The 24,084-nt window shown below is 37.3% G+C and overlaps 1 protein-coding gene and 2 non-coding genes across 3 annotated transcripts in view; 2 read left to right on the top strand and 1 right to left on the bottom strand.

The window, feature by feature from the left end:
• LOC142986585 (ADP,ATP carrier protein 1-like) overlaps window positions 1-24,084 on the top strand; it is a 104,375-nt gene that overhangs the window by 43,652 nt on the left and 36,639 nt on the right. The window lies entirely within an intron of this gene.
• Window positions 5,267-5,337, top strand: TRNAR-ACG (transfer RNA arginine (anticodon ACG)). Its single transcript has one exon. It is a non-coding gene; the product is annotated as a tRNA-Arg (tRNA).
• TRNAI-AAU (transfer RNA isoleucine (anticodon AAU)) lies at window positions 7,248-7,321 on the bottom strand. The gene has a single exon. It is a non-coding gene; the product is annotated as a tRNA-Ile (tRNA).

Here is a 24,084-nt window from a genome sequence, read left to right as displayed (position 1 = left end):
ATTCAATAGCACATCTATTCAGGATTTATTTGCAAAAAACGGATTAAAAAAAAGCCTTAATTTGTGATCACAGCATCAAAAACTAAGAGAGTAAATCGCTTTCTTAAAAAACACACAAAATGGCCAAAATCTCAAAAACTATGATACTTGTGCCAGAGGTAAATTTTGATTTTTAGATTAGTCGGGAAGTCACCCATCCGCTGGTAAAGGATTATCCATTATTTACGCCACACCCTGTATATATATACACACACACACACACACACATATATGTATATACACACACACACACGTATACCTAAATGTATGGGTAGACTATATCAAATAAATACATATTGTCTATGTATTTGATACCTATTAGTCCTACTTGCATTCAATTAACATTGTGTATGTACTTAGGTAATGAATGTAGCTCAGCAGCAGTAGTTCCTTTAGCTATTCGTAATAATTGGTATACAAGCATTTTAAAATTAAAATGTACCTGATATAATTATTCTGTGCTTACATACTAAGAGTAATTATTGTATGTATGGTAGGTATTTACGTGTTCTCTTCCGCATTTTCATAAAGACGATAGGCTTAATCATATTGACATGCGCTGTTTGTGTAAAAATTCATATTGCACTAAATTTAATATAATTATGTTAGTTGAACACGTACAGAGGTTACTTACTTTTATTTTGGTCTGACAAGGAAACACAAGTTATAGGTATTAGATGTTTATCAGACAGAGCAAGTCCTCTGACGGCCAAATTTTATTGTGTAAGTATATAATTATGTATATTTCAGCTATAGGCAATAATCAGCGCGCTCACCCTTCTTCATAGGTATTTCTTTATAGGTAAAGGTGTGTTTGAAACTCAAACATACACAGTAAAATACCACGAAAACAATTTAAATATTATTTTAAAGGAAAATATTATAATTAAATTAAAATAGTACGGAAACACATAAAAATACCTTTAGTCAACGTTGGGGACTCAAATGTCGAGGCAACAAAATTTAAATAATGGAATAAGTTTTGAGGGATATGGTTTGTTGCCAAAAGGTATGCCATATGTTAAGTAGCTTGACCAGCAAACACATCCACAATATTGTTGCCCGAAATCCTTACTAATGAGAAGCAATATTGTTTTATTTTGGATCATAATCACAGTCATTTTGGGTAGCTAAAAAACCTACTTTACTGTAATGCTTCTCTATATACAATATTAGACGTATGGCCATCGGGGGTGAAAGCATACAGGCTGCTGGGATTGCTAACACGGGACAGAGCCACATACAATGGACCGTGCGAAAAACAGCTGACACTTAGATCTACACCCACAACTTTTAGAGTCTGACCTTGAGCTTTATTAATTGTCATGGCGAAACATAGGCTCACTGAAAACTGAATTCGTTTAAAACTAAACGGAAAATTGTTTGGAATGAGAGGAATCCGAAGAATAAAAACACTTTCACCTTTTCCGCACCCTGTTAAAATCTCTGCTTCTATCAGATTTCGTTGTAAATTTGTTACTTTTAATCTAGTACCGTTGCAAAGTTTTGGCGGGCTTAAATTTCTAAGGAGCATTATGGGTACGCCGATTTTTAATTTTATTTTGTGAGCTGGTAGTCCAGGAGCACTAAGAGATTCTAAAAATTCTACTGGGTAGCTGGTAGATTCTCCTTCTTCCATAACTCTGTTAATAGAGATATACTCTACATTATCCCCCGAAACTAAGCTCAAAATTTCAGCGTTTATTGCTGCTGCTTGGTCGTTTCGTGGAATGCGAAGTTCGTACTCTTTGAGAGTATAGGCGATTTTCCCTATCAGTGAAAGTCTCAGATTCACGTGTGAGTGCATGAGCTTCACGATCGACAGTGAGACGTGTTTCCCGCATTTCCTGTGTCTCCTGAGACCGGGCATTTGCTGTCCGAACTCTCTGAGAACTAAGGCGAAATTCCCTATCAGTAAAGGTCTCAGACTCACGCGATAGTGCATGAGCTTCACGATCGGCAGTGAGACGTGTTTCCCGCATTTCTTGTGTCTCCTGAGACCGGGCATTTGCTGTCTGAACTCTCTGAGAACTAAGGCGAATTTCTGTATCTGTGAAACTCTCAGATTCACGTCTGAGTGTATGAGCTTCACGATCAGCTGTAAGTCTTGCCTCACGATCTTCTTCAGATTCCTGTGATCGAACTAATCTCATCCTTTTAGCATTTCTGCTGCACTGAGAAAGGTTGGACCTTTTTCGTGGCATCCTTACAATTAATAGTACCTACTACTTTACGCAATATTATTTAGTAAATATGTACTTACAGATGATTATACAGTTTAAGTAATAAGTTTCAACGTGTAACCCTAACCTTTTCACTATCTAAAACAAAAGAGACGTGCAATAGATTAAGGTATTTATTTTAAACTTCTTCCTAACCTGAGCTAACTAACTATATAAACAAACAAAACTTCCCGATTTTTAGAAAGAAAAAATATTTATTCCAGCAAAGTAAAAATTTACTTGACCTAACTTACCTATACGTATTTACAGTTTCAGAGAATTTAGATGAGCCCTTTTAATTTTTTCCCCATGGTAATCCAGTCAATTCCAAGGTAATAAGTAGCTATAACATAATCTATTAATGATTGTAATTTACCTATCTAGTAACAATGATCGAAGTCGTTCGTTGACCGGAACAGGCGTTAAAAAAACAATAAACTACCGATTCCCATGGGAAACAGATCTTTTCCCGCGGTAAAAAGTACTCTTTATGTTGCGCCAGGCTCTAAAATATGTCGGTACAAAATTTCAACCAAATCCCGTCAACTAGTTGCGGAGATTAATGGTGCCTATGTATAAGCATAGAATAGTGTTCGACGTGATTCTTTAATTTGACATAACTTTTTTATTTATGAACCGATTGACATGAAACAAACACTAAAGCATAACTGAAGCATACCACAATATATTCGTGAAAACAGCATTCAACTCGGATCAGCCGTTTCTGAGATTAGCGTGAACAGACAAACAGACAAAAAAAAGTTAATTGCATTTTTGGGTTCGACATGGACAGAACAATAACCCCTGCTATTTTTTTTATTTTTATTTTCAATGTACAGACAGCACTTTTCTTCAATTTTATTATATGTATAGATAACAAGTATGTTTATTTTTGGTTTGGTCCATTTTCATAACTGTTTTTCATAACTAGCCATGAACAAGGAAATTTCCTTCACTGTTTCAAAACTAGTTATGAAAATGTACCTTTTTTCCTTTTAAATAACCGTTTTCATAACTTGCTATGAAAAAGGCAATTTTCCTTCACTGTTTCATAACCAGTTATGAAAATGGACTCTTTATCTGTATTATCCCTATATGCCTGTTTTGATAACTACCTACGAAAATGGTTGAATTTCTTCTCGTAGAAATGAGTGAAAATGTGTTTTGTTGTAAAATAAAACGTAAAATAACTTTATTTAGAACATTTAATTAAAATAAAAAGGACTTATTATTTCTAAACAATGGCCAACTGAAATTTCTTTGTTTGTTAGATCATCGATCGCGGAAGCGATTTCGTGGTCAATTTCTTTATAGATGTTGCTTTTCTTAGTTTGTTGTTTGTGGCAGGTTATTTTATTATTATTATTCATATTATTTATCATTATTTGTTGTTATTTTTCATAACTAGTTTTGAAACAGTGAAGGAAATTTCCTTGTTCATGGCTAGTTATGAAAAACAGTTATGAAAATGGACCAAACCGATAATACAGATAAAGAGTCCATTTTCATAACTGGTTATGAAATAGTGAAGGAAAATTGCCTTTTTCATAGCTAGTTATGAAAACGGTTATTTAAAAGGAAAAAAGGTACATTTTCATAACTAGTTTTGAAACAGTGAAGGAAATTTCCTTGTTCATGGCTAGTTATGAAAAACAGTTATGAAAATGGACCAAACCTTATTTTTGACTAGCTGACCCGCGCAACTTCGCTTGCGTCACATAAGAGAGAATGGGTAAAAATTGTCCCCGTTTTTGTAACATTTTTCACCCGTACTCTGCTCCTATTGGTAGTAGCGTGATGATATATAGCCTATAACCTTCCTCGATAAATGGACTATCTAACACTGAAAGAATTTTTCAAATCGGACCAGTAGTTCCTGAGATTAGCGCGTTCAAACAAACAAACAAACAAACTCTTCAGCTTTATAATATTAGTATAGATATGGATAAGAAAACGCTATAATATACAAAAATAAACAATCAATAATTTATAGAAAAAAAATGGATATGGCTGTCATAAAAATGTCTAGATAAGCATCCATTTATGACCGGTTTGTCTGCCGAGTAATCTATTCCTTAGTCGTGAAGTGACCGAAGCATTTTCACGTGATTCATATATTCCAATTATATCTAGATATATTTTTCAATTTATAATTACTTTCACATTTCCCATAACAACACCAAGGAATAAATAACGAAAAAACAATATTAATTTACAACTTAAAAAATATTGCGTGGTATCCGCATCGGTATTTTACCCGCACGAATACCAAGGCAACATAACTCTGGTAGAGTTGGTAAGGGAGGGTGGGGTGTTGGCGGCCATTACTGTAGGACACATTTCCACAGGGCAACCAGTACTACGCAAACCGTTTGTTATAGGAAATAATTACATCACTTGTTATAATAATCGCATCGTGCCTTGTTGAAACATGTTACTGTATTAGATCGTTATGTTTGTAAATCTTTTACTATTTTTACAAGAATATATACGATATGAATTTATATCGATATGAATAGTTTTTTTTTATATTAAACTATACGAAGACATACACTTAATATAAACTAAATATTAACTATTTTTTTTACCTCTTGTTTTAATTAGGACGAATTCAACTTTTAGACCACGCAGTTTGCTGCTAATTATTCGCTAGGTTGAAATGTGGCTTACTGTGCAAATAATACGGGCAAGCTCCGCCTCTAACGTCTATGTGATGTCCTCCTCTCTTGTACAAGATAGACAGAGAAGGCAGTAAGTAGCTCTGTCTCCACTTACGTGCTTGTAAAGCACCTATGGACGAAAGGAATAGAAATCACTTTAATTCTAGACTTACAACACGATACCCCGTTTACATCTGATCTGTCAATAGTTTTATTTTTAAAATAAAATAAATCTGTTTAGATATTTTTCGGCTGACAAGCGGCTATGTTGGCTATGCAAAGTTTATTTGAAAGTTCACTGTCTGCTGCATAAAGGGTTTCAATATTTCGCATGAGCCTCATAGCGGGGGTGTAGCTCAGCGGTAGAGCATCCGACCACGAGTCGGAAGACCTCGGTTCGAATCCGGGTGCCCCCAGTCCACAGACATCATCAGTACTTTTTTAAATATATATTAAGATTGTTTTTACAATTTTGCACTAAATTTTATATAATTATTTTAGTTGAACACTAGATTACTTACTTTTATTTTAAAGGTCTGACAAGGAAGTACAAGTTATCATTTGTCAAAAAATCGAATTTAAGGTATTAATTAGTTTGACAAAAAAATGTTTATCAGACAGAGCAAGTCTTCTGACGGCCACATTTTATTGTGTATATAATTATGTATATATTTCAGCTACAGGCAATAATCAGCGCGCTCACCCTTCTTCATAGGTATTTCTTTATAGGTAAAGGTGTGTTTGAAACTCAAACATACAGTAAAATACCACGACAAACAATAAATTCTAAGAAGGTGAAAAAAAAATCGGATGCTCTACCGCTGAGCTACACTCCCTCTGCGAATGTCATACGAAATAATGAAACCGTTTACGTGACAGACAGTGATCGTTTGTTAGGGCTCCTTCAAAATTAATATGATAATCTCTGGTTGTTATCAGAGATATAAAATTAAAACCATATGGTAGTTTAAAATGTTAAATATTATTTAATAAATACATGATGTCTTCTACCTCGACGTCTTGAGATTTTAACAAAACTTGTTGAATTTAATATCTATAAATTATTTTTTTATATAATGTGATTTAGAAAATTAATCTTAAATTATATTCATGGTGATAAGGTTAGCTGACGACTGTCGAAAATAATGTTTTAGAAGAGGAAGTTTGTGTTGCGTAGTTTATCATATTATGTATTATGTCAATATTGATGCCGGTAAGTTTGGATTCTGCTGCCTTTCTATATATTTGCTACGTCGTCGTAGCACTTGAGTCTACGTGCTACGACGGCCAACTGTAATGAATAATGAATGCTATTTTTACAATTGTTTGGTTACCAGTATGTTTTAATTCTCAATTTTAAATAAATAAATATTATTGGACAACTCACACACGGTCATTTGATTCCAAACTAAGCAGAGCTTGTACTATGGTAACCAAATAACTGATAAACATACTTATATGTATACCTACTTCAAAATATATATTTATATAGAGAATTTGACAACCAGGCTCAGAACAAATACTCGTCTTATCACACAAAGATTTGTGCCGGGTAGGATTCGAACCCACCACACGCGGCGCTACGGTTGTTGCGGCGAGGTGACTGCTTAAACCGCTGCGTCAAACGTGCAGTTATAGTAATATATTTTATCCATAAACTTAACTTCAAAACTTATAATAAAAATGCAAACATGTAATAAGAACTTTCAAATAAAATATCATATTTAACATAGCCGGTTGTCAGCCAAAAAATAATGTAGACAGTTTTATTTCTAAACAAATACTATTTACAGATCGGAAGTAAATAGTATTTGTTTAAAAATAAAACTAAAGGTAAGTTCTCGTTACTATTGAATTGAACTATAACTGCTTGAAGTTATATTGATGTAATGTAAGTACAAACCTATTATGGGGTAGTATAGTAGTATAGGCGTTGCTAGTGCATAATATTTATCATTAATGTTGCAATACTGGGCAAAAAGCAGCTGTAGATGATGCAGTTGCTAAGCAAACCATTACGTTTACATATTTTTTGTTCTAAACTAAGTTAAAATGTTCGTATCTACAGTATCTACTATCTAGCCGATTGACATCAACAGTTACTCTACAGATGGTTCAGACTTTAAATATTTATTAAAAACAATTAAGTATAATTTCAATATGTTAAGAAGTTCTTGGTGTGAGTGAGACTGGAAATAGAAGAATCTTTCACGATTCCCTTGGATTTGAGTGTCAAGAGAAAGTGAGCAGACGTTACCTCATACAAGGATATAGGAACGATTATATATTGTGTAAAAAGTTGAATACTTTTGGCGTTAAAAAGATATGGCTCGTGAGGGGATCGAACCCTCGACCTTCGCGTTATTAGCACGATGCTCTAACCAACTGCGCTAACGAGCCCTTGTGGAAAATTTCAGACTTCAGGTTCCCTCTCATCCCTTTACACGATATTGCAGGATTTCGCTGGTAGATGCCGCTGTATTTTATAGTATACTTCCTATGTATATTTCTGTGCTTATTATAGTTATTAAATTTACAATACAATTTATTCATTTACAAAGAGGTGTTCGCTACAAACAGTATTTATATTCTAATAAACTTTTTTATGCTGTCTCAAAACAAGTAGCGCCATCGTATGGATTTTGTCACAGGTCTGTACTGCCCAATTTCTCTTGTTGTTTTATTATTCCGTCAGATAGCGTTGTGCAAACGTACTACAGTAAAATGGCAAATGGAATTTAATATTTATACCTAAATACCGCGCGTTTGTAAATAAAACTAAATATTTATATGTATATACGGTTTGATCCCGATTGCCCGCCGTTTTCTAACATCACAAATGTGAGTCGATCCGGTGGTGTCAGAAGTTTTGTTATTCTCGTTTTTGTGTCCTAAGAAAAAGCAAATATCTTGGAAGAATAAAAAACATTTTATAAAATTGAATTACTCCTTTATTTAAGCACAGATAATATTGTTTAATTTTGTTGTGTACAGGTTTCTTTCTGACTTTCTGTACAAATTTAAGTTAGGTATTTAATAAATTGATCTGATTGTCTCCGATCAAAGGATATTTATCCTCTCTATTTTGTTTTTATTTAATATTGTTGTTTCCGACTAAATAACAGTTTTCGTTTATTTTATACGTATATAGGCACAACAAAGGACTAAATGCTATGTTCACTTTGTCACATACGAGTACAAATATCCTTTGTTATCAGTGTTTGGCAAAATTTAGTTTGATTGATGATCGATGATTAAGTTTAAATTATTTATTCATAACTAATGAACAATGACTAAAAAAAAAGACAATCATGTATTGTGTCAGTTCTTTAAATATAAAAAGTACATTTATAACAAATTGTTACTTTACATATTTATATAACTTTTCGGAAAAGTCATCATATTACATTTGTGTGAGCATAAACATTAGCGCGGCAAGGTCGAGGAGTAAACGAAGTCTTGTAACAGCGCCACAACGCATGCGTGCAGATCTGTACATTTTATGGGATGTACCACCCTTTCAACATTTTATCCACTTCCTCCTGTCAATTTGGACCCGTCCTAGCTGCCAGACTGACGGGAGGAAGCTGAGGAATTCAACTATTTGCTGAGCTTTTAAAGGGATCTGAGCGTGCTCCCAAACGACATCTATTAAAAGCTGTCTGAACTTATTTGGAGCTATATTCCCTACAGTCTAGACTAAATGCGATAGAGGTTACAATTAAACCAAAGTTGCAACGAAGACGTGGCGCTGTAGTGCTGTGATCCGCATGTGAGATATGAGTCAAAATATTATAGGCGTAACGAACACACTTACCTATGCTTGTTAAATATTTAAAGTGCCGCTGCAGACAATCAAATGGAGTCAACTCTACACAAAAAATATAAACCATAATAATAATACGATTACAAGCCTGTAACAGGGTTTTATTTAATTTCAAATGTGCTTCTACATAAGGAATTGTTGTTTTAATACATCATTTATACCTTAATCATATATTTTTACTAAAGGTTTTGGAGCAAGATTTGCTACGCTCTTAGCTACGGTAGATTATCCAATTTTACAATTTGACAGTTTATACAGCTCTTTACGGGATTTCTCATACTAGTATTAGGAATATAGCTGAAGACGTAATTGAATGTTGGTACATATTTTTTTACTCTACAGTAAAAAAGGTATATTCCCGTTGTCCACCCCCTGCTTGTCCACCCCGGGTGGACAGAGACACAAATCTTTTAAAAAGTTCTCGGTGTCCACCCCTGGGGGACAGTGAGAATTCATTTTAAATTATTCCCGCTGGCCACCCCGGGTGGACAAAGACACGAGTTTCATATTACTACTCTCGATGTCCACCGCCGGTGGACAAAGCCACTGCTTAAATAAACATTCTCAATGTTCACCGCTTGCTGGAATTGGGTGTAAATAATTATCACAAAATTAATTGAATAGGTAGTTTAATCAACATCTAGTCATAGTCACAGAAATATTTTTATATTCTCATCTTTTCTAAAAATAAAGCAATAGTCAAGTCCCCATTTAGCAATCGCATTTGCATTTCGTTAATAAATTGATCACTTAAAATATATATTTTTTTACGTTTATTGAGTTTACTTATCCCTAGGTTAATTTGCTTTTTACGCACTACGTAATAATTCGCATCTTCTTTAAGTATCTTTAGTGCCAAGAGTGCGTTTGGTTTCTTCTTCCCCATGGCTTTATTAAGTTTATTATGCCACCCTTCGACCGTGTTGGTTGTGCGATGTCTCTCGCCGAAAACACACCAGATGGAAATAAAATCATTACGTAGCCAGTAATCTTCTACGTAATTTCGAAATTGCAAGACGTCAGGATCACTAGTGCTTCTCTGGGTTATATACAGCCACCCGTTCATTACTCCCGATTCGGGTAGCAACGAAAGCACGGCAGTCAGTGCAACCAATTATTTTATAAATATCTCCGGATGTGGTCAGTTTCAAGTCACGACCCTTTTTCCATATAGCCTTTCTAAAGTGAGTAAAACACCCTTTGACTTTAGCCAATGGAAAAGTAGATTTGATAGCTTCTATTGCAGCTGTCTCAAAATCGATTTTAATCATTCTAGGTTTCCATCCAGGTAACTGACTCTTAATTAGGTCAAATAGAATTGTGTACGATTCGACATCGCGGCGAGTCATATATGCGTACATCAATGGTATGATATTAGTACTATTTTCAGTACTGCCTATATCTCCATGTATGGAGTAAAGTTGCGTGAAAGGTGCTGTACAGCATTTAAATGTTCCGTCGCAAAAAAAATCTCGAGTCTCACTAATATAACGTTTAGCTTCTTCGATACAAAATATTAAAATTCGATTACCGTCATTATAATAGTCTGCTAAAAGAAAGTCCTTGTATCTCGGGGGCACTTCAAACTCTTCCACATTTTTGAACTGGGTTTTTTTCATACCTACACTTTTGTTCCTGTGTCGGTACAGACTCGATCTAATGTTCGAAAATGAAGGTACATGTTCAATCAAGTCGATGCCAGAATCTTTGAGTTCACTCACTATTGTATTATAGGTGTTTGGCACCGATGTCAAACCAGACGCTAGACTATCCTTGCATTCTTGTATTTTTTCCTGAATGGAATTTTTTGCAAAATTGGGTAGACAAAAATGAGGCTGTTCTTCAATAATATTCTGGTTCTGTAAAAAAAGTAAAAAAATTACCGCGGGCCCTTGAACATTATATCCAACAAATTAATAAATATAATATTAAATTTAAAAGGGTTAAAATATAAAAGGTATTAAAATAATTATCTACTTACTTTTATTTTTAGTCGTCCTTTGCATTTATTTTTCTTTCTCTCAGTGCACTCCCAGATTTCTAAACCAGTATTATATTTTCGCTTCTTACAATATTCATGCCCTCCATGCAATAAAATTATTCCACCTTTCCTATGCACAAATGTTAAATGTACTTCACCAGAAGAAGTACCGGCAGCCGCGTTTGCAAACGACATGGTTAAAGGATAGCGAATACTTATGTTATCATAAGAAACACAGAAAGTAGTGTAAATGCGAAATGGTGACACATATACTCGGTAATATTTTTTTTAATATACCTACCACAAATACACATGAGATGTTTGACTAAGGGTCAGCGCAGACCGAGAGGAGCGCAACGGAGAGGATTTTTTTAACGCATTCGAAAATCAACTTTAAAATTATTAATAAAATAAAGTGCACAAGTGCTTGAACCTGACAAAAAATGCTCGCGCGTCCTCGAGGACGCGCGGGTATCCCCGCGCGGCATCGCGTCGCCGCCGGCGCCGGCACCGTGCGAACATTATCAATGTTGTTACTGAGTTTAAAGAGGGAGAACGTCATTTTTATTCTTCTTCAGCCAAAAGAGCAATCATAATCATGGCCCAGTCCACCATCGTTGACGAATTTTCACGAAAAACTGGCATGTTTAATGTAGAGTGGTTACCCAGAACGCTTTCCTCGCGCAGGCTCGCGAAGTCGCGAGCATGCTCGAGCATACGCGAGCCGTAAAGAAAATGCCCGAGACCGCGCGAGGATTATTCCGCTCTGTCTGCGCTAGGCCTAACGATGACGTGTTTAAAATTTGATGTTTGACTTATTAACATTCTCTATAGCATAGATACAAACGAAAATACCAATGAGTACTATAGTACTTAGCGGTATTATAGTACTTTTACCGAAGGTCTTTGACGTTGTTGATAATATGATTAAACTACCTATTCAATTAATTTTGTGATAATTATTTACACCCAATTCCAGCAAGCGGTGAACATTGAGAATGTTTATTTAAGCAGTGGCTTTGTCCACCGGCGGTGGACATCGAGAGTAGTAATATGAAACTCGTGTCTTTGTCCACCCGGGGTGGCCAGCGGGAATAATTTAAAATGAATTCTCACTGTCCCCCAGGGGTGGACACCGAGAACTTTTTAAAAGATTTGTGTCTCTGTCCACCCGGGGTGGACAAGCAGGGGGTGGACAACGGGAATATACCATAAAAAAGAGGGAGGCGTTAAAGCAGTGTAAAGAACTACCTTTATAACTACAAGCGTCGGTGGTTCAGTGGTAGAATGCTCGCCTACACGCGGGTGACCCGGGTTCGGTTCACGGTCGATGCATTCATTTTTTTTTTACACTGCTAACTTATGCATTCAGAAAAGGCCCAGCTGCTCCTTTAGTGCTACGACGATGTAGCAAATATATAGAAAGGCAGCAGAATCCAAACTTACCGACATCAATATTGACATAATACATAATATGATAAACTACGCAACACAAACTTCCTCTTCTAAAACATTATTTTCGACAGTTGTCAGCTAACCTTATCACCATAAATATAATTTAAGAAATTTTCTAAATCACATTATTTGAAAAAATGTATACGTATTAAATTCAACAAGTTTTGTTAAAATCTCAAGACGACGAGGCAGAAGGCATCATGTACATATTTATTTATAAAATAATAATTATCATTTTAAACTACCATATGGTTTTAATTTTATATCTCTGATAACAACCAGAGATTATCATATTAATTTTGAAGGAGCCCTATCAAACGATCACTGTCTGTCGCGTAAACGGTTTCATTATTTCGTATGCCATTCGTAGAGGGAGTGTAGCTCAGCGGTAGAGCATCCGATTTTATTTTTCACCTTCTTAGAATTTATTGTTTGTCGTGGTATTTTACTGTATGTTTGAGTTTCAACACACACCTTTACCTATAAAGAAATACCTATGAAGAAGGGTGAGCGCAATACATAATTATATACACAATAAAATGTGGCCGTCAGAAGACTTGCTCTGTCTGATAAACATTTTTTTGTCAAACTAATTAATACCTTAAGTTCGATTTTTTGACAAATGATAACTTGTACTTCCTTGTCAGACCTTTAAAATAAAAGTAAGTAATTTAGTGTTCAACTAAAATAATTAGGTATAATAAATTTAGTGCAATATTGTAAAAACTATCTTAAAATATATTATAAAAAAGTGTTGATGATGTCCGTGGACTGGGGGCACCCGGATTCGAACCGAGGTCTGCCGACTCGTGGTCGGATGCTCTACCGCTGAGCTACACCCCCGCTATGAGTCTCATGCGAAATATTGAACCCTTTATGCAGCAGACAGTGAACTTTCAAATAAACTTTGCATAGCCAACATAGCCGCTTGTCAGCCGAAAAATATCTAAACAGATTTATTTTATTTTAAAACAAATAGGTACTATTGACAGATCAGATGGAAACGGGGTATCGTGTTGTAAGTTTAGAATTAAAGTGTTTTCTATTCCTTTCGTGCATTGATGCTTTACAAGCCACGTAAGTGGAGACAGAGCTACTTACTACCTTCTCTGTCTATCTTGTACAAGAGAGAAGGACATCGCATAGACGTTGGAAGCGGAGCTCGCCCGTATTATTTGCACAGTAAGCCACATTTCAACCTAGCGAATAATTAGCAGCAAACTGCGTGGTCTAAAAGTTGAATTCGTCCTAATTAAAACAAGAGGTTAAAAAAATAGTTCATATTTAGTTTATATTAAGTGTATGTCTTCGTATAGTTTAACATTAAAAAAAACTATTCATATCGATATAAATTCATATGGTATATATTCTTGTAAAAATAGTAAAAGATTTACAAACTTAACGATCTAATACAGTAACAAGTTTCAACGAGGCACGATGCGATTATTATAGCAAGTGATGTAATTATTTACTACTAGCTGACCCACGCAGCTCCGCTTTTAGCTCCAAAACTGATGAAGTTTCATAGAAACTTACCCCCCTTCTTCACCCCCGTCCGTCAAGGCAGAATTTCCAAAAATCCTTATTGCGTCATTATTAACTTCTAACCAAATAGCCAAATATTAATTTTAAACGGAATCGCTTCAAAAGTCACGGGGTTTCATACAAACTTACCCCTCTCTTTTTACCCCCTTAAAGAGAGAATTTCCAAAAAAAGATAGCCTATATGTTTGCGAGGACTAATAGCTATGTAACAAAAAAAGTTTTAAAAAGTTTCATCAAAATTCGTCCAGAAGCTTTTGCGTGAAAAGCGGACAACAAACAAACAAACAGACAGACAGACAAAAAAATATTAAACATTATTTTTGGCTGCTATTGGTTCTATGAAGATCCCCCATCTTATCCTAATGAGATATTTCCATGGGATAAAATAATTTACAGACGTGCGAAACCGCTTGTGCAGCTAATTATTATCCAATTTTTAGGGGTCTTCTGAACAATCTCTCCATTGAATATTTTTTTATTGATACATATAGTGAAAAGTGGGTTATACCTGCATTATTTACCACTATTCGTTTTTTTTACAAAAAGCATTTTTGAACCGACCATTTGACCATGAGTGGACATGACCTTTTTATCATAAATATTTTTGTCGTCATAAATCGATTGTTTTCCGTATGTGGAGCGTAATGAAGTGTTCTGTCCTTGTGTAGGCATCTCCATTTATTTTTTAGCCTCCCGAACGTATTCTCTACAGTAACCCGCGCCTTGCCGTGCACAGCCGTGTCTAAAGATTCTGGGGTTCCGTCGTCAGCGTCCAGAATGGGTGTCATCAGCCAAGGTCTTTGGGGATATCCTGAGTAACCTGCAAAGTCAATCATATGATTATATAGGCATTTAGAGTTAAGGGTTATGGGTAAGTTTTTTGTCTCCACAACCGTAGTTGTTCTTTTATTTAAGAAACAGTAACCAGTGCTTACGGTTTCTTAAATCAACCTAGCCCTTATCTATGCATTAACTATTGCACATAATATGTAGTAGGTAAAGACATTTACCTAGCTTACCTAGTAACCATACGTTTTCCTTTTGTTCGTGCAACGTTTTCATAAAATTGTTCTCATTGCAAAATTTCCATACAAACGCGTCGTGCGTGGTACTACCATACTTGCGGAAACGCTTAGTATTCGACACTCGCTACCATATATCTACCTGTAAATTTTGGACTATATTAACAACCTGCTAATTATTTATCAAACTAAAGCTTGTCTTTCTATGTTCGAAGATTTACCATTTTAGTATTGCTTACTTGATAATTCGTATTTTTTTTCGTAGGAACTTAACGTTATATATCTTAATCCCTTTTCTGTGATAATGATCTACTTATGGATCCATAGGTTGATTAAGAAACTTCTATCTGTATGGGATAGGTAATAGCCTCTCAAACATATGTTTAAGTAATTAACTCTTACTCAATAAATTAAATGGCTTTTGTTTTGCGGTTATGACCTTTTAACAATTAGTATATTTAAGTATAAATAAAAAAAAACATAAATGACAAAAAAATACAAGTGAAAAAAAATTAAAAAGCAAATAAAATATTAAAAAAATGTAAATACAAAAATAATATATTCACAAAAAATAAATTATAACTTAGTTTTTTTGCTTTCAATGAATGTTATTTTTTTAGAAACTCACTGTAAAACATTGTGAATTTTCTTTTTTAATTATAATTTTATCATAAATATTTTTGTCGTCGTAAATCGATTGTTTTGCCGTACGTGGAGCGTAATGAAGTGTTCTATCTTTGTGTAGGCATCTCCATTTATTTTTTAGCCTCTCGAACGTATTCTCTATAGTAACCCGCGCCTTGCCATGCACAGCCGTGTCTAAAGATTCTAGAGTTCCGTCGTCAGCGCCAAGAATGGGTGTCATTAGCCAAGGTCTTTGGGATAGCTTTTTTTTATTTTTTTGACGTCAACGATGGAGGCTTCGACGAGCGCCTCCATGTCGAGGCGTTTCAGGGACCAGCGCTGTCCTACTTCGACCGGGGTGTCTTGGATACGCATGGCCCCCCGAGGTAGTAACCAGGGAGACGCTGAACCTGATATATCGATTGTCTGAGAGCGTCTCAACCCCCTCGAGGACTCTCCAGGACTGGACACGCGGCGCAAGTGCGGGGGTGGCAAATATGAGGTCCACTACGGACCCACCCCATTGATGCACGCACGTGTTCACAGAACCCCGGTTCTAAACAACAAGGCCCGTGGCCGCCATCCAGTCTTCGACTTGGGACTTCAGACGGGGAACCCCAAGCCGTTGATTTGGCATTGAAGTTCCCGAGGACCAAGGCGGGGCGAGACCTATTGCGACCATCAATGACCTTTTTGGCCGCCGGTACTGGGCAGCAGGCCCATATCGATCCGCCGCCATGAGGGCCGAGACGGATTTGGCCCAGACGGACAGAGTCCTCGGGGCAATCACCGGCCGCCGAGAGAGCGACCTTGATCTCCTCTGAGGAGGCAGAGTCGTCCAGGCCCGTGATTCGGAGCTCCGCGGTTTTGGTAGGAACTTTTTTACCTAGTAACCAAACATTTTCCTTTTGTTCGTGCAACGTTTTCATAAAATTGTTCTCATTGCGAAATTTCCATACAAACGTGTCCTGCGTGGTACTACCATACTTGCGGAAACGCTTAGTATTCGACACTCACTATCATATAATATATATATATACCCGTAAATTTTGGACAACATTAACAACCTGCTAATTATTTATCAAACAAAAGTTTGTCGGTTTTTTTAATTTTTCGAAAACTTACCAATCTGCACATTTAAGGAATAGTAATGTTTTCTATTGTAAAACAAGTGTTCGCGTTCCTTATTGGGTGTATAAATGCGGAAATGGGAATCATCATCCGATAACCCCGGGAGTGCCGAATTTTGAGTCAAACCTTTAAAATTAAAGCAAAGTGGTTATCTTAGCTTGTATTTGAAATAATTAGATATACATTTTACAATGGGTGCACAACTGGTAGGTACTTACTGGGTTTTTTTTATAATATTTCTTTCTTCTAGACTATTGAGGAACGCAATGTAATTGTTCATTATTTCCTTTTAATAAAGCATCGGTGACCTCATGAATGAATCTACTTACAGAACTTTGTGAATAGTTTTTCGCCATAGCGACTAATCTCTGATATGAGCCATACCATTGATATGGGCACTGTTTTGGACTTCAAGTTGTTTTTTGACTTTACTTCCTGGCATAGAAATGTTAGATAGACACCTAATTCCATTCACAGGCAAATACGTTTACCTACGTTACCTATAAAATTATGACTCGCATAAAGATATTTGGTTTATGACGGGGTCAGATGATATAAATAATCGGTTCATAATATCCATAAGGTTTTCAGTTCTGGACGTTTTTCTACCGGAACGTTCCCTGTACGATTTCTCTTTATCTTTATTTCTACTCTCTTGGGATTCCTTTTAATATTGACTTTACACGATAAATCTGAAAATAATATTAAAATACTTAAGAGCCACAAAAAGGTAAGAGCATTAATACTGAATTTTCAATATTTATGATTGATTTATATTTTTGTTTATTTTTTTTTATCTCTGAGGTTAAACCACGCTGCCGTGGTTGTTCTGTGGGTTGGTGCGTTGATGTTTCGGAAGGCACGTTAAGTTGTGGGTCCCGCCTGTCACTTTCGAAGATCTTTGACAGTCGTTAGCAGTAGTCGGAAATTTTAAAGTCTGACAACCAGTCTTCCCGAAGGGTATCGTGTTAAATCCCAGGTAACTGGGTTGTGCAGGTCAGTTAGGCAGTCGCTCCGTGTAAGTATAACTAAACCTATATTAAAAAAAAATATTAACCCCGGTTTTATTCTTAATTTTTATTAAAATTAATATATTCCCTCTCATGCGTGTTTTTCTGAGGCTTTGGTTATTTCATCCCGCTTAAAACTTATCCCGCGGGATAAGTTGTCCACATTAATATTTTTATTATTTTTCTTTAGTCAACTCATCCCGCTTTAAACAAAAGGTAAAATGTACTGTATTATTTAAAATATTTGTACATTCGTGAACAAGAGTGTTTGTTTGTTAGCTATAAATGTGGTCTTAAGGTTATTACAGTAGGAGATGAGGTTAAATAAATATTCTTTTTGTGTTATAAGCTGTACTTATATTCAAAAATTTCTGATGTCTGATTATTACTCACTTATTTATCGATATATTTTATTTACTTTCTTTTTAAAAGGACAACTCCCGCTCTAAGAATTGCTCTGGTGTCACGGGGACTTTTACAAACATACAAACAACGGAACCAAATTACAACCAGGCCCGAAACAATCATTCATGGAAAGCACAAATAATTGTTCTGTGTGGGAACTCAACCCACGTCCTCCCGACGCGGTGGTATCGGCGTGGCGACCTAAACCACTGCGCCACGGAGGCATTCAAATCAATATGCTTAATCGATAACATTTTGGACATTGAATTTGTGTCTTGGCGTGGAGGGCACGGCGAAGTGTTTTTTCTGTGGCGGTCGAAAAGCTAAAATCACAAACTATAACTATTATAAGTGCCAAATATAAAATGTATGTACGAATATAAAAAAAACTTAAAATTTTAATCTGAATAAATTAATATACAAAATCATCTTCTTAGTTTTTCCAAAAAATGTCCTACTGAAATTTTCCCGGTGATCAATTAGTTTATGGGATAGTCAATTTTTTTCTTGCTCTCCATAGTTTCAGGTAGTCGCTTCAAAATTTTGATGCCGCCTGTAGATTTTTTTATAATGGAGGCGTAGAAATGTATGTCTTTGCTCAAGCCCTCACCAACCACTATCACCCAAGCCAACAATTGAGCAATATTCGGTTTTGATTTAATACATTTTTTGATAAGCCCGTTCCATATTTCTACAACATTATCGAGTCGGTTGCCACACTAAGAATTAATTAGCCCTAATGCGCGTGAACCACTTTTTTTCAAGTCTGTACAAATCGTAAAATATATCAGCGGGATGAGTTGTCCGATTCAAAAATTGTACTAGGACATCTCATCCCGCGGGATGAGGTCGAGTGGGATGAGTTGACCAAAGCCTCGTTTTTCTCTCGGGTCTCTTCAAGTACAAATCGGCGAGTTTCAACTGAAACAAACTCGCTGGTAGCTCGTTCGAAGGTAGTTTGTACTCTACGAGCTCGGACTGGAGTTGACCTTTGACGCCGTGACGTCGACAATAAGGACGATATCGCCTGCGAAGGTGTTCTTGGATACCGAATTGATGTCGACACCGCGGTCGTCCTTGCAGGAGTTACTTCAGGAGAGTTGATAGAGACTGTCTGCAGTAAAATAAATACACGAAACGAAATTCACTTAACTAAATGGGCACTAATGATGTTATTATTTTATTACATATTATACAGTACAAAACTTATAAAACTAAATATTTACATTAAATTATTAAAATTAAAACTATATATACACATTGACGAAAAAAAAAACACAAATATATAAAAAAAACATTAAGAATATAAAAGAAAGGAAGCGCGCTACGCGTCGTAGTACTCCTCCACATCGCTGTCTATCGGGAACGTTCCCAGAATGCTGGCAGCATTGCCACGTTGCATGGCAATGCTTAACCTTTGTCCCAAGAAAATGCCAGCATTCTGGTCACGGGAACTGTCGACGAGGCGTTTGGCGATGTCTTTGTAAAGTAAGTGGGCGCTCGGGCCCCATGGTCCCAGCGTCTCGACCCCAAACAGCTCAAACACATAATCACCAACAAGACTTCTGTATTTGCGCCGCTTGAGGTCTTCGGCAGCCGCAGCAGCAGCTCCAGAAGCAACGGCCGTCCTTGGAAGATGAGACGGCGCAAGGGTGTCGACGCAAGTTGCATCCCACACCAAAGGCCGTCCCATCCTCCAAGGCATCAACGACATACCGTCCGGCCTCTTCCCGTCATCGCGCGCCAGCCCATTGGGTTCCAAGATGGCTGGCATTCCAGCGGCGGCAAGAGACCGGCGAATGATGTCGTTGAGGTGTGCGTGTCGGGGTATACGACCAGAGCTCCTACTGCAGGAAAGACCATGGTGCCCAAGACGGTCGACAGCTTCTCCACAGAGACAGCGATGCGGAGAAACGCAAGGAGCACCCAAACGGAGGCAAGTGGCGATGCGAAAGGTAGCATCATCCATCATCGTGCCCACGTTAAAAGATGGAAGTGCTTGAACCCAAAGGCCCGACTCCCACTCTCCCACAGCCAACAGGCGAGCACGCTCCGCAGGAGAGGATGACGTCTCTAAAAGATTTTGTCTTAATAAACTGCAGAGCGGCGCGTCCCATTGTCTCTGGGAGGACAGGTTTCGGGGCAACTCGGCATTTGAAACGATCATTCTCCATGAGTTCATGGCGTCGGTCTTGCACGACACTTCAGAGTCAACCAGTGTGGGGGTTAAAATTTTCCTGGTTAACTCTTCCGTGTTGTGAACCGAGGACAGGAACGCAGGTAAGCTGACATTGGAAATTTTGCGGACGCCGAGGCCACCCAAACGGATGGGTAAGGAGGCCTGAAGCCACACTCGGTCGTCCAAAGCCACATTTAGAATTTTGCTCAGTATATTCTTGATGATACTGTGAATTTTGACAAGAGGTGCTAGATTTTTCCAGAAAGGGGATGATCTTAGTGCATGAGTAAATTTTGGGACAAAAAGACAATATCGGATAATAGTGAATGCCGAATGTAGGTTAATTTTAAGTAGGCGGTCCGAAATTTCGTTAAAATTTTGTGTTTTTTCTTCAATGAATGGCACGAAACCCTCTTCTAGGATGGGGGCCCCAAGGAGGCGAAGAAAACTGTTTTGCACAATTTTGATGTTCGGGGCCAAAGAGTTAAATTTAGAAATAACTAAAGGTTTATCTAGTTTATCGGAAAGGTAAATTTCGCTTTTATTTGAATTTAATTCCAAACCAATTTCGCTAAATTTGGTTTTTAAGAATGCTAAATCTTGCAAAACAGTGTCAACATCACCTCCAAGAGTTCCATCATCCAAGTACCAGACATTAAATTTTGAATTTATTTGTCTAATAATTGGGTGTATGTCTAAACTAAAAATGACCGGTCCAAGAGGTTCACCCTGTTGACAACCAACCGAAGATGCCAAAAGATTGTCCTTATATAGTAATTTTGTAGGTTGTCTATAACACTGATAAAGAAATTTGTATAATTTTGGGGTTTCTAATTTTGCCTGAGTCAACAGGGTGTCCCTATTAACCGAGTTAAAGGCGTTTTTCAGGTCAACCTTCAGGATGACCTCTCCTTGACCGCAACCAAGGTATGAGGCTAGGGCATGTATGGCAGCCTCGCAGCCCCCTCTTGAGCCAAAACCAAGCTGAAGGGGCTGGAATTTTTCTGTTAATGATTGACTGTATTACTTACAACAGATTTTGGCTGCCATACGCCGGTATGTGCACCCTACGGCAATGGGCCGAATACCACCATCCGTCTTGCGTAGAGCGCAAAGATTTGCCCCATACAAGACGTCGATGATGGCATCGCACACATTGCCGGAGAGCATTAGATTAGCTAAAGCCGTGAGCTCCTCCAGAAGCGAAACACCAGCCTCCCCGGCGCCCGGACACATAAGGTCCTTTAAGTGTTGCGGTGTGAGGCCGTCGAGACCACCGGCGGAACCCTTCCGGAAAGAGCTCACGGCAGCGAGGACGTCTTTGGCTGCGACAACGATATGCTCCCAGTCGGGATCGGGAGGATCTGGAAAAGAGAGGTCATCCGGGGCTGTAGGGTGCTTGCTCTGCAGAGCCGCGAGTGTCTCTGGAGAGCAAGGCGCCACTACATCCGTACTAAACAGCAAGCACCCGCAATATCACCCTCCCTTAATTTGGACTCTACATAATGAAAGACCGAATGATTATTGTTTATATAAAATTTTGAGTCAAAAACGTGGCTGGTTTGTCGGCAATTTTCTTTAATTTTGGCTGTCAAACTATTAAGATTGTTTTGGTCTTTCTTAACATGTAGAATCCTATATGGGAAGGTTAATAACTGCTCCCAGGCGGTTAGTGAGTTCTCTCGGACTACAAGGCCAATACAGCGCGCCAAACTTTGGGCCACGACAGGCCTCGCACCCCGAGGAACTCGCTTTAAAACCGGCACCGAATGTTTTAATTTTGATAGTGTCTGCCATAAGGGAATTTGAGGAGAGTCTGTATTGTTAAGTGATTGGGGGCCTGAAAGTACATCTTGGTTTTTGTGAACTTTGCCAAAATGTACTCTCAAACCCCTCTCACCTTTGAAAAACCGGGCCTGGGAACAGTGGGGGCAACGCACTAGATCACTCCGCGACGGAGTAGGTTGACCGGTACTTACTTTCGCACCACCACCAGGACTGCACGTCCCTTGCATATATATATTACACTAAAAACACAAAGAAATTTCACTTAAAACTAAACATAAAAGTCAAAATAATCTGTCAAAAAGAAGCGCTGACAGGTGTGGCCGGGGGGCGCCACGGCGCTTGCCGTTGCCTAGGGCGCCGACGGCGGCGTCCTGTCATCGGGATCGATGTATATATTCTTGGTTTTGTTTTGATAATATCTTGTAGTTTACAATAAAAATGTATCAAATCGTAAACAACACGTCCACCTTTATTATTATTCACTATGATTTGTACAGAACACAACAACACACGACATAATTCAAGCCGACAAATCATTTGTCATTGGTTGCAATGACGCTATTTCCTCGTATAAATAATATATCATTATTATTATTATATATTTCGTATCGTACTTGTGTATTTAATATATGAGAATCAAACCATATTGGTTTTAAGACTATAATTACATTTTAATATTTAGATTTCTTCTTTTAGGTTTCGCACTTATATAACAGTTTTGTACTGTATAATATGTAATAAAATTCTATTGTTAGATTAATTAATGAATTTCCAGCTATTAAATTGTAATAAACTGTTATATATTATATCAAATGTTATTATTTCATGTTTAAAAAATGAAAATACCTTCTGCTGTACTTATTGTTGTAGGTACATCACTTTCGCTTCTGGCATATTGTGGTCGTGGAGAGGAGTCCTGAGAATAAATTATAATTAGAAAATTGAAGTTTAAAAAGAATCTATATAGTAGGTAAATTAAGTCGAAAATAACTAACTTCAAATCCTCGCTCCTCAATCTGAGCCTGTCCCGGAACAGAGCCCAAACCTATGATGGCTAGGACTCGATGCTCCATAGCCGTCAAGGTTGGTCGGCTGCTGGGACTGCGACCAGTCCCTGAAGCTTCTCGTCGCATTTGAAGAGCCTTTTTCTAGTTTTGGTTTTCCAGTCCGCCCATACATCAACATACTCGTAATAAATATTAAACTAATTTATTCAATTACACACTGCGGGCAAGGCTAAAAAAGGTCTTGCGTGTATATCATTTTTTCCACTTCTGCATAGACTTCCTCAACCCCAAGCGACTTGAATTGAGACGACTTCCCACGTACCGCCAAAGACGATCTGCTCGTGCCTTTTCCTGAACTCCGAGCTGAGGTCTTGCTAAGTCACCATGACTAAAAATAATACACAGCATGGTTATCTCATTTCCGAGTATTAAATATTAAAACTCATAAAATATTGATTGTTACATACCCTTACCCTCGCGATCTTATTTCTCCCTCTCGCAATCTTAGCTTGTCTCTTTCGAGCCGATTAACTATCACAGCCCGTCTCCTATTATACTCTCTCGCTCTCTTCTCACTTTCCATCAATCTCATTTTATTGCTACCGGTGGTTGCCATGATTGCTGGGTATTGTGGGTATGGAGTTTATGGGAGGTATGGAGAGTATTGAGGATATTTTGGGTATGTTCAGTATTCTGTGTTTGTGGCACAAAAGGGCAGGGGTATTCGGTAATCGTTGGATCTAGAAATAGCTTTCGCTGTTAGTGATTGTGCTTCGTAAAACTATTTACAAAGTACTTAACTAATAATAAATAATAATAATTTACGAATAAAACCATTATTTTATTTATTTGATAATAATAAGTGATCAAGTAACATTTTGCATTTAACGAAAAATTTATAACAAGATGAAACATGAGAAGAATATTTACAAATTACTATTATACATATATACAAAATCTAAAACGAAAATTAAAAGTAAAAGAAAGGGAGAGTGCCCTATGCGTCGAAGTACTCCTCCGCATCGCCGTCTACCGGGAACGTTTTCAGAATGCTGGCAGCATTGCCACGTTGTATGGCAATGCTAATTCTTTGTGCTAAATAAATGCCAGCATTCTGGTCACGGGAAGGGTCTAGAATACATTAAATCCAAGTTATTAAATTGGCTAGACGAAGCTTTGCAAAAAAGACA

Source organism: Anticarsia gemmatalis, chromosome Z (genome assembly GCF_050436995.1).
Source record: "Anticarsia gemmatalis isolate Benzon Research Colony breed Stoneville strain chromosome Z, ilAntGemm2 primary, whole genome shotgun sequence".
In the NCBI taxonomy this organism is placed as follows: domain Eukaryota; kingdom Metazoa; phylum Arthropoda; class Insecta; order Lepidoptera; family Erebidae; genus Anticarsia; species Anticarsia gemmatalis.
This window is presented reverse-complemented; position numbering and strand designations above follow the sequence as displayed.